Here is an 11,928-nt window from a genome sequence, read left to right as displayed (position 1 = left end):
ACAATATATTAGAGTTCCACCTCAAATAAATGGAATGTAGCTCACCAGAACCCTTAATTAGCATTTTCCCTTTCCAGTTTCTTCCTATAGGAGAATGACCACAAGAGAACACAGTGGGAGGGTTAAGAAGAGAGAAAAGGTGTCTGGGGCTCGCACAGCACAAACCACTCACGACCCTTCTGGGTCCGTCCTGCCTGCACCAGGCTTCCGGCCTCCTCTCTCCTGCCCCCCCTCCCCCCGCCCCCGGCCTCCTTGTTCTCCCCAGGCACCACCAGGGAGCTCAGCAGCAGCCGAGGACTTCTGCTCCTCTTCCCTCTTCCTGGATGGCTCTTCCCTCTCCTACTCACAGGCTCGCACCTCTCACTTCGGCTCTCTTCTCAAACAACACCGCCCCCCAGGTCTTCCTTGACCATCTAGTGTCAGCAACCAGCTCACTCTCACCCCACAGTCCCTACTTCTCTTCCTCAGCTCTGTTTATCTGCAGAGCTCACTTAACATCTGTGCATTTAGGTGTATTTGTTGACGGTCCAACCCCCCCCCGCTAGAAAGTCATCCCCTTGAGAGCAGAAACACTATTTTTGTCACTGCTGTATCTCAGGGCTTGAAAGTTCTGACAGAGTAAATGCTCAGTTATTGTTTGTTGAGCGAATGGATGGACATGGTTCTTTGGTTATCTCAGTAACCTATAACCTCTGAGGTTCCTATGCTTAGGACAATCTCATTTCTCTACTAAGGCACTTAGTACATTCTGTCCACGAGTGTTACTGTATACAAGGATTATGTTCCCCTGATGGACTCTAAGATTTCTTAAGGCAGAACCTATTCATCATCACGGGCATGGTCTAGTAAATACTGAAAGAATATGTTAAACCTCTATGATCCAGTGCCTTAAAACATGGCGAGAACCCAAATCCCCCAAACAAGAGTCGATCCATTCATTATTCTGTGAAAGAGGAAGTGTTAGTCACTCAGTCCTGTCCGACTCTTTGTGACCCCATGGACTTGTAGCCCAGCAGACTCCTCTGTCCAGGGGATTCTCCAGGCAAGAATGCTAAAGTGGGTTGCCGTTTCCTCTGCCAAGGGATCTTCCCAACCTAAGGATCAAACCTGGGTCTCCCACATTGCAGGCAGATTCTTTATCATCTGAACTATCAGGGAAGTACTATTATACTGTAGTTCCTCCTTATTCATGAGAATATGTTCCAACATCCCCAGCAGATGCTTGAAACCACAGTTATACCTAACCCTATATATATATATAATTTTTTTTTCTATACTAATGGGCAGGTAGCATATACAGGGTAGATATACGGGGCAAAAGGATGATTCGCATCCCTGGCAGGACCCTGCAGGAGGGCACAGGAGGGCATGGGATTTCATCGCATTACTCAGAGCAGCCAGGAGGCATGCACTTCAAAACGTATGAACCGTTTATTTCTGGAATTTTCCATTTACTACATTGTGCTTCGTGTGACTAAGAGTAACTGAAACTGCAGGTGAGGAGGGGTTACTATGTTCTGTTTGCTGAGGCAAAAAATATCTATGATACCTTACAAATGTTTCGACAAGGGGACAACTAAAAGGGCGATTTCTTTTTTCAGCCCTCCTCTCACTATGAAATCCAATTACCTGAAATAATGCTTTTTTGTTTTTTTTTTTTAACATTCTGACTTAGCGGAGACAAAGGCTCATTGGGGAAAAAAAAAAAAAATGAATCTTACTTTCATTAAACCAGGGAAATGAAACAAAACATACAAATGAGCACAAGCACATTAAAGGTATTCAATTGAAAATAATATCCATCCCCTTTGGCTACAGAAGGAAACACTGCATCACTTGTCAGGGTAGTGTGTATGCGTTACGACTTTTAGTTTCCTGTAAAATTTGTGACTGTATTTCTACTGATTTATAGAACCATGAGCATGATAGATACAGCCACCACTGGGTACTTGAATGAGGTCTTTCTGACCCAAAAATGGACAGAGCAAGGAAAGTCAGACTGGAGCTAAGAGAGCCCTGCAGCAGAAAGTCCGGATAAGCAGCTGATGCCTCGAGGAGTCCAACAGAAGGACAAATGAAGCCATCTGGGGAGCAGAGCTTCAGAAATCCAAACGAAGATGAATGTTTCTGGGCTTACTGCTGAGATGGGCAGGGCACACGAGCAAGACGTTCAGACTCAGCATTTAGGAACAGAACTTCTGTCCCTGAGAGGATTGTTTCGTTCTTTAAACTGTACAGCAAGGCATTAATCACAGAGAAGATTAATCTGCGGCTTGGTAATCCACCCAGTGCCCCAGGCCTGGACAAACAAGGCATTTGCACACCGGCAGTGAGGTGCAGCCAAGCAGCAGCCAGCCTCCTAGCAGCCGCACCTCAGAGCAGACTTGATGTGATGTCTCAAGGCCTCTAAGTGAGAAGAGGGATTGGGCTCGGGGACAGAAGACTGGAAGAGGCAGTGTGGGGCTGGCAATCTGTCCTTCCACGAGGGAGCAGAGAAAAGCCAGGCTGGGCTGAAGGGCCTCCTCCTCGTCTCCACGAGCCTTTCCATCACAGAGATTATTTTAGACTCTGAGGCATTTCATTTATCTTGAATACCAAGAATCTTTGTGACTGTTTTTGGGGGGGGTGGGGGTGGGGCAGGGAACAGGACAGGAGACTGGATGCTGGAATTCTCTTTCCCAGCATTTGGTTTCTTCATTTTTAATGGTAAGCATTAGAGTCCAAATGGAGAACCCACTAATTCAGGAAATGAAAGATTTGGGGCGGAATTATTTAGATAGACTGTGCTTTTAGATAATTATACAAGGCTCTGCTCTACTTAAGCATTGCCCACACAGACTATGTAATGTCATCTGCTATGAGAAAACTGTCCCTTCTCCCACAACAGGGTGATTACAGAGTTCTGGAAATAAACTCTGTATCAATGTGAGGAAGGGGGGAGGAAGAAAAAGGAAAGCAGAGACATTGAGACTAGTTGCAAACGTAAGATCATAGGCATGCAATTTTTTTTTTTTAATAAAGGGGCTATTTGCGGTCCATGGGGTCTAAAGAGACACAACTGAGCGACTGAACTGAACTGATTATGATGAATAAAGTTATCTGCAGATGTGGACCTAGCTAGAATTCTGCTTCTGATTCAGGAGCAACTGAACTACGAGGATTTCAAGAACAGAGGATCAAAATCAAGGTAAAGATGAAGGAAAACCTGGGGGGAAAAAACCCTAAACCAAAAGCAAGCCAGAAAACAAAACAAACAAACAAACAAACAAAAGCAATAGCCACAAACGAGGCAGACAGCGTCTGGGAGAGTGGACTGAGGGGTAGACGAGGTCATGACAGAGCAAGGGCCCTGCTGAGCCAGCCGGGGAGCAGATTGCCTGGAGCGGGACTGAGCTCAGCTCACTCGGAACATGATGCGATAGGCTGTGGGTGAGACAAACTGGCCAGTGATGCTCTGAGCGCCCCTCACTCTATAGCACCCCCAAACTGTGTGGGAAGCCGTGCCGGAGTCCTGGGTTAACATGGACCAAAGATGAGTGGAAATCTTACGCCCTCATAATGATAACAAAGATTATAAGAACTATTTTCTGCTCGAAATTATAAGCAAGAAGAATTTACTGCAACTATTTCCATTTTTTTCCTTTTGTCTTTCATAATACCTGAATCTTTTCTGTCTTTCTCAAAGCACATTACAGGAAATAAGACAGAGGTGATTATCCATAGAAAATACTGCCATATTTGCAAGATCCGTGAGACAAAATTTGTGTTTTACTCCTTTCTTTTATACTTACGTGTCTCCCTCAGTGCTAGGCACGTGTGTGTGTGCTCATTTGCTTGTTTGTGTCCGTCTCGCTGTAACCCTGAGGACGGTAGCTCACCAGGCTCCTCTCTCCATGGAATTCTACAGGCAAGAATGTGGGAGTGGGTTGCTATTTTCTACTCCAGGGGAGCTTCCCAACCCAGGAATCAAACTTGCATCTCCTGCATTGGCAGGTGGATTCTTTACCACTGAGCCACCTGGGAAGCCTCTTCTAGGCACATAGTGGGACTTAAACATTATTGACTAATTTCCTTTTTGTTGAGGAAACTGAAATTGTGTTGTGTCCAAGTTGTAGTGTTCTCAGGGTTAGCGATGAGAGCCAATTGATGACTCTTTTCCAAAGTCACTGCATCCATACTCTTCTTGAATTAATGGAATATTGCAATTCTGCATTAAAATACTTCCTATAACAGTTTTCAATAAGTAGATTAGTGCTAAAAATCTATTTTACAATTAAAGTTTTATTTTTAGCTCCTTATATTTGTATTAAGAAAGAGAACTAAATCCTACTGCTTAAATAATTTTAAAAAGTACACTTTCAAAACCATAAGAAATCTGGGTTTGTAGTTTTTAAGGCTTTAATCTCATTTCTCCTTTCCTCATATTCTGAGTATTTTGTTAGTACTATTCTCAGCACCCCAGCTCTTAGACTTATCTCTTCCATTCAAATACTTCTTTTCTTTCTGATATTTTCTAGCATGTGATTTTTTTTTTCTTTCTTAATACCATTCTTTATCCTTCCCCAAACTGGCCTTTGGAGAATCGATTGGTCTATATTGATAATTTATAAAAACAAATTTTGCTTTTCTCAAAAAATCTTACATACTAAAAGTATAACCTTTAATTTCCTGATTCGTGGAGCTGTGTTTTATGTCCTGTTTCTTCACAAGGATGAACATGCTTTGAAATAGCTGTTCCTAGGAATCTCACGTTATAAGGTAGCAACCACTTGTACTTTCCTTTGATTTGTATCTGACTCATTAAACTCACTTATTCCTCTACTTCTAAAAATCCTTCTGTTGATCAAGTTAGTATCTTCCTAATTCTGAAACCATAAGTTTCTATTTAAAAAATTTATTTTACAAATTAAAAAAAATAATTTATTTTACCAAAAAAGCAAGTAGATACAATTCTGAAAATCTCTGCAAATAGAGCATAAAATGTGAGAAATTGGAATGATGAATCATGAGCTGCTTGTGCTTATGAAATCATTTGTGTGAACAATAAAAATATTGGCTTCTCAGTCCAGGGAATTGCCAGCACTTGAGAATGTTCTCGTTTAAAGTGCTTAGTTTATAAAAGCTTACAATCTAATATTTTTTGAAATTTTGAGTAAAGTATGGATAGATAGGTAGGTAGGTAGATAGGAGATACATCTGAAGTACTTGGAATAATTTAGTATTGATTTTTGACATAAAAGTAAAACAATATACTTGATACTATAAATTTTTATGCTGCTGCTGCTGCTGCTAAGTTGCTTCAGTCGTGTCCAACTCTGTGCGACTCCATAGACAGCCCACCAGGCTCCCCCTTCTGGGATTCTCCAGGCAAGAACACGAGTGGGTTGCCATTTCCTTCTCCAATGCATGAAAGTGAAAAGTGAAAGTGAAGTCGCTCAGTCATGTCCAACTCTTCGAGACCCTATGGACTGCAGCCTACCAGGCTCCTCTGCCCGTGGGATTTTCCAGGCAAGAGTACTGGAGTCGGGTGCCATTGCCTTCTCCAAATTTTTGTGAAGTTACTGATAATTAAGTGGTTACAGACAAGTTTCTTCATTAAATATACTGCATGATTTCTTACATTTGTCTAGTTCTGAGACAGTTCTACTACTAACTGATGCAATTTCAATCCATTTGCTATTGAAAATGTGTATGAGTTTTAATAGTACCATGGAAGATGAGAGCTTTTTCTGGGTTGATGTTGAAGCGGGATATTCCAGCAACTCTGGCCCCATGTCTAAATCTTTCCTCCATCTTACAAGCTATGTGCCTTTAAGTGTGGTGCTTCATCTTCCTGTGATTCAGTTTCCTCATTTTTAAATCAGGATGACAACAGTATTACCTCACTGGGTCATTAAGGGTATTAAGGTGAGTCAGTGATTGGTTTGATATATAACAAAGACTCAGTAAGTGATTGAGGAAGTCCGTCCATAACCAGCAGAGATTTATGTTACATATTCTGACAAACGTTCAAACCATGAAAGATATCCTTCATGTTATACTCTTTTGAAACACCATCAGGAACTCACTGTAGAACTTCTCTCTTTTTTTTTAAACAAACATGACTTGCCATATTTTCAAATGTATATTATTCATTTTCACTTTCAAAGTTTATTTACTTGCAAGCACAAGTAGACCCTTCATCTTGTGGAGATCATGAAGCAATTCTCATAAAGCAATTCCTGTAATAAATATGTGTGTTGGTTAAAAGGGGAGGGAAGGTGGACATGTGAATCCTAGGGCATAGGAAAGTCCGTAATCCTTAAGTATTAAGGACCAGGGTGGATTGAGTCCTAACTCCTCTAAATAGTGAGCTCTCTCCTCCTTCTTATCTGAAGTATTAGTCTCATAAATGGCAAAATTTTTGATTTCTTAAATTTGTCTGTGATCTTTTAGTTCTTTTCCTAAGGCAAATAACAATTTTTTTTAATTAAAGATTTTCTTAATTTAAGACATTTGAAAATTTAACAAAATCTTTTTCTAAATTCAAAGAAAGCTCTGTATACAAATAGATTTTTTTTTTCCTGGTTATTCATTCTCCACTTCTGTTATCAAATAGGGCAGAGAAGAGGTTTGCTTAATTCTGTCCTTGAACTTCCCCTTCCCAGAAGCGGAAGTGAGTTAAGTTAGAGGCCCAACGATTAGGTTTTGCCTGGGGGAGAAAAATTCACAGAATATGTGATACTTGTACTACAACTTTTATTTCTCCCTTAGACAAGAATAAAACAGAACTATCTCGTGAAACTCATTGAAATAGTTCAGGACTTCGGTGAAGAAAATGCGTCTTGAACACCATCTAACTGCTCCCAGTGCTGGGTACCTACAGCGGAGGACGACAGGAGGAAGAGATGCTTTCATTTTTTTCCTTAAAGAAATGAGCTTGCTCAAAGACGTTCTGGGCCTAGAACTCAGAGTGATACTTAGACTATCTCTCCAGCGGAGGCAGCAATCTGGAGGCAACTGCTTCCCGCAGATGTAAATTCTGGAGCTCTGGGCCCAGGTGGTCTTTGGGTCTCCGTCAATATTGAATCATTAAGAGAAGAAAAATCTTGAAATTCTCAGATCCTAAATCTTCAATAAGCAAATGTCAACACATCTCAAATGCCATCTGAAGTGTAACCCTTCCCAGTGGACATTTTGGATTCATAGACATGCTCTTTCTGAAACTAAAAATACACGAATGTTTATTTCTGAATAAACATTATTTTACTGTTAAACCAAGCGTTCAGATCAGCCTAGACCATGGGAAAAATTAAATAGAGAGAGAATGTATGCATGCAAGTAGAGAGTCTATCAGTCATGCTAAGACTTGGAAAAAAACAAAATTAATACTTAGAACGCTGCTGCTGCTAAGTCGATTCAGTCGTGTCCAACTCTGTGCGACCCTATAGACAGCCCACCAGGGTCCCCCGTCCCTGGGATTCTCCAGGCAAGAACACTGGAGTGGGTTGCCGTTTCCTTCTCCAATACATGAAAGTGAGAAGTGAAAGTGAAGTCGCTCAGTCGTGTCTGACTCTTAGCGACCCCATGGACTGCAGCCCACCAGGCTCCTCCGTCCATGGGATTTTCCAGGCAAGAGTACTGGACTGGGGTGCCATTGCCTTCTCTGATTTAGAATGCTGCTGCTGCTGCTGCTGCTAAGTCACTTCAGTCATGTCTGACTCTGTGCAACCCCATAGACAGTAGTCCACCAGGTTCCCCGGCCCTGGGATTCTCCAGGCAAGAACACTGGAGTGGGTTGCCATTTCCTTCTCCAATACATGAAAGTGAGAAGTGAAAGTGAAGTCGCTCAGTCGTGTCTGACTCTTAGCGACGCCATGGACTGCAGCCCACCAGGCTCCTCCGTCCATGGGATTTTCCAGGCAAGAGTACTGGAGTGGGGTGCCATTGCCTTCTCCAGATTTAGCATGCTAGGTGTATTTTAACCTCATCCTTGGACTCATTGACCAGGAACAAACAAATTGTTATTCCTAAAGCCAGAAATAATGTCTGTCTGCTGACCTCATTAACCAGGGATTCAAATGAGGTCACTGTATTACTTAGACTCACCTTTCCATTCAGGGACACCATTCAGACAAATCCTGGGTCCCCTCTCCCTCCCTCTTTCCTGTGAGTGTCCCCAGGGATGATCCCTGTGGGCTCATGAGCAGGTCCAGACGCATCATCCCCATGATGTACAACAGCCCAGGCCTCAACTTAAATAAGCAGAGAGCCTTGCAGTGTCCAGGACCATCACGCTCCTGAGTGATACTGCTTACCACGGGTCATCACTTGACGGCTCTTTGGAAGATGAGGCACGGCCTCTTCCTGTTTGGGGTTGGCAGAGACGTGTGTGACCCCACTGTGAGAGCTCACTAAGCTCCAGTCCAAACCTTCATCCCCACAGTGTGAGGAGAGCTTCTGGTTGTCTGCTGTGACGGGGGCGGAGGGGCCACTGACAGCCCGCCTTAGACCCAGGTCTCCTCCTCCCCTCCAGTTCTCACGTTGGATCAGTCCTCCCAAGGACCCCTTCAGCTCTTCCTTAGAATTTGTCTTCTGCTATTTCCCCCTCTCCTGGAGGGTTTGGGATTCCCTGGTGGCTCAGAGAGTAAAGCGTCTGCCCACAATGCGGGAGACCCGGTTCAGTCCCTGAGTTGGGAAGATCCCCTGGAGAAGGAAATGGCAACCCACTCCAGTGCTCTTGCCTAGAAAATTCCATGGATGGAGGAGCCGTGTGGGCTACAGTCCATGGGGTCGCAAAGAGTTGGACACGACTGAGTGACTTCACTTTTTTTTATTTCCCTCTCTCCTAGTTAATCAGGCATAGACCCTTATTGGGTCCCCATTGGAGACAACATTCTCACAAGTTTCTTCTTGATCAGGACAAACTTTAAAAAGCTAGTGGAACTTGAATTACTTCTGTTAAAATGATCCCATCTGTACCGTAAATGGTGAGACTTGGAAAATTAATTACATATATTCAGATGTATTTATATATCCCAGAAATACATATTAGATATGTTTTACATTCACCACCCTAACAGATACAGAAGGTAAACATCCCCTAAGAAACAATTCCTGGGTTTCATCCCTTTATACAATTTTGGCTTAGATTAATGAAAATTATAGTTTCCATTTCTTTATCTTTGATCTACAAAAGTATAGGAAAGTACCAGGTTTAGTTCGTCTCCAGAAAATGGTTTAGGCCATTACAATTAACAAGGAGTTGCTACTTTAAAGTGGATCTGATATAAGAAAACTGCTGTTTCATTTTTGGTAGCTGCTTATCAACTAAGATGAGTCACTAGTAATGTTTACTTCTTTGTGAACTGACAGGAAAACCATAGACAAATCTCAAAGGAGACAGATGAATAAGGTTTCAAGGACATTACTGCTCCTGCCTGAAACTTTAGCCAACTGAAAGCCTGAAAATATGCAACTCAGAATTTCACTGCTTCCTCAAATTGCAGGTGGACAAACGTGAAAGATATCAGGACTTTAGCCTGACTGCTCACAAAACAACTTAGAGCAATGACAGTCAGTATATAACGAATCTTGAAAGCAAAACTAACATCTCAAAAAAGAGAGATGACAGTCCCTATTATGGACTGAATTGCCCCCCCATTCACATGTTAAATCCTGATACCCATATCTCAGGATGTGACTGAATTTGTACCTAAACGCTAATCCTTTAAAGAGGTAATTGAGCTAAGGTGGCGCTAGTGGTAAAGAACCCACCTGCCAATGGAGGAGACACGAGAGACGTGGGTTTGAGCCTTGGGTCGGGAAGAACCCCTGGAGGAGGGAATGATAACCCATTCCAGTATCCCTGCCTGGAGAATCCCATGGACAGAGGCTCCTGGAGGGCTACAGTCCATGGGGTCCCGGTCAGACACAACTGAAGCAACTTAGCACACAAAGTAAATGGGGTCACTGGGGTGAGGCCAAATCCAACACGAGTGGTGTTCGTAGAAGAAAATGAGAATATCACATAGACACGCACAGAGGGAAGATAGTGTTGTAGCCACGCGTTCCGGGAAACGAACTCACTCAGAAGGACAATGCAGATAGTGGAGTGCAGTTTATTACACCGGCGGGCTCAAGGCAGAGTCTCCTCTTAGCCAAGGACCCCAACCAGCGTTTGTGAAAATCTTTTATACCCCACGTGTACATGTCTGAACCCACCACTCCAAATTCCTTGAGACTTACATCAACCAAGGAAAATACAATCCCAGTCACCCCATCATCCACGTGCTATGTGCTCATGTGCCCAAACAGTCAAACAATCAGCCAATAATCAATAAACCCGAGGTTACACTCTGATAGAGACAGAAAAATTTATGGCCTGTCTGGAGGAAGGGGTGATTAGTGTATGTTTTCTCTTAGGCGATGAGTAACCTAGATACGATCTTCAAGGTTCCCCTGTCTGGAGGGGGTCTTATCCTTCTGCTGTTGTTTTCATAGGCACTAAACAGAGTTCAGAGTCCATTGGAAAGGTGGCCGAGCATGATCAGCACTAACAGGCCTAAGATGGAGTCCAGGCCCTATGAATTCCTTCTTCAATAGTACAAAGACAAAGGGAGAACGTGGCCATCTGCGAGCCAAGGAGAGAACTCACAGGATGAAACCAACCCTGCTGACGCCTTATCTTGGGATTCTGGCCTCCAGAATCATGAAGAGATACATTTCTGTTAAGTCCCTCTGTCTGTAGTATTTTTTATGACAACATTAGCAAATGAATACACTCCCACACCAAAAATTTTCCCCCAAAGCTCATACAAAGGCGGGAGAATCATGACTCTCTCTTGGAATCATGGATTCTATTCATATTGTGCGTATAATCTGCAAAGCATCTTCATGTCTACCATCTCCTGTGTGCCTCGTAACAGTCCCATTTAATGGAATTGAGGCTGAGAGGAGAGCCTAGTTTTGATAGATGGCAGATTAAATAGGCACCAAGCCTCTTGATTCAGTCACGAGGCCACAGCTAAGGTTGAAGAGCATGGGTAGACCAGTACTCCGCATTCCTGATGCCTGACGGAGGGTAAGGCTTGAGGTGACCTGTCCAAGGAACGCCCAACAGGAGTAGCCTGCTGGGGACTGAAGGCAGGTCTTCAGACTTGACCTTGTGACATTCCCATTGCCCCATGAGAGAAAGGTATGCACTTCCTCTGCAGTCCCCAGGGATTCCTAACTTCCTTCCTCCCAGCTTGCCAAGGAGATGCCAGCTCTCAGGACTACAGGGAGGACAGCCAACTAGGCATATACCTGATAACTTTTGAAAGAAATCTTTAATGTCACAAGACAAATTCGTATACTTAAACATCCTTAACTTTTGTTCCTAATGAAAAAGAAAGGGTCAATCTCTATATGATGAAAATAAAAATAAGTAATAATAACACAGGACACCCCCTCCCTAAACTCATACATGCTGTTATGTCTTTTTAGGGAGGAAATACATTGCTTTACATATAAAAAGTCATCTAAAAAGATAAGCTTATTGTGGGGTTGGGGGGTATACAGAGATTTGAATAACCACAGAGAATTTGCAGGACAGGAAAGGATATCTCATAATGAATTTTAAGTCTAGTTTATAATGTATTTATAAGTCTAGTATATATATAAACTCCACTGTGTAATTCCAACTTGGGTGTCTTCACATACTTTTCAGTAAGGGACGGCATTACTTTTCAGTGACTTTGGAGTTGGAATTGCCTTTCTTTCTTTCATTTTTCTTCCTTTCCTTTCTTTCTTGCTTTCTCCCACATGTCATATCAGACTGGTACTGGTCGTGAAATGGTCCAGTTTTATTTGAATTACAATTGTTTCCCCTTGGGTTCACTGAGGAGTAACTGAGAGTAAGGATTCAAGTGTGCAAACTACTGGTAACCAATAAGAAAAATTTGGAAC

The sequence above is a fragment of the Bos mutus genome, chromosome 14 (genome assembly GCF_027580195.1).
Source record: "Bos mutus isolate GX-2022 chromosome 14, NWIPB_WYAK_1.1, whole genome shotgun sequence".
In the NCBI taxonomy this organism is placed as follows: Eukaryota; Metazoa; Chordata; class Mammalia; order Artiodactyla; family Bovidae; genus Bos; species Bos mutus.
This window is presented reverse-complemented; position numbering follows the sequence as displayed.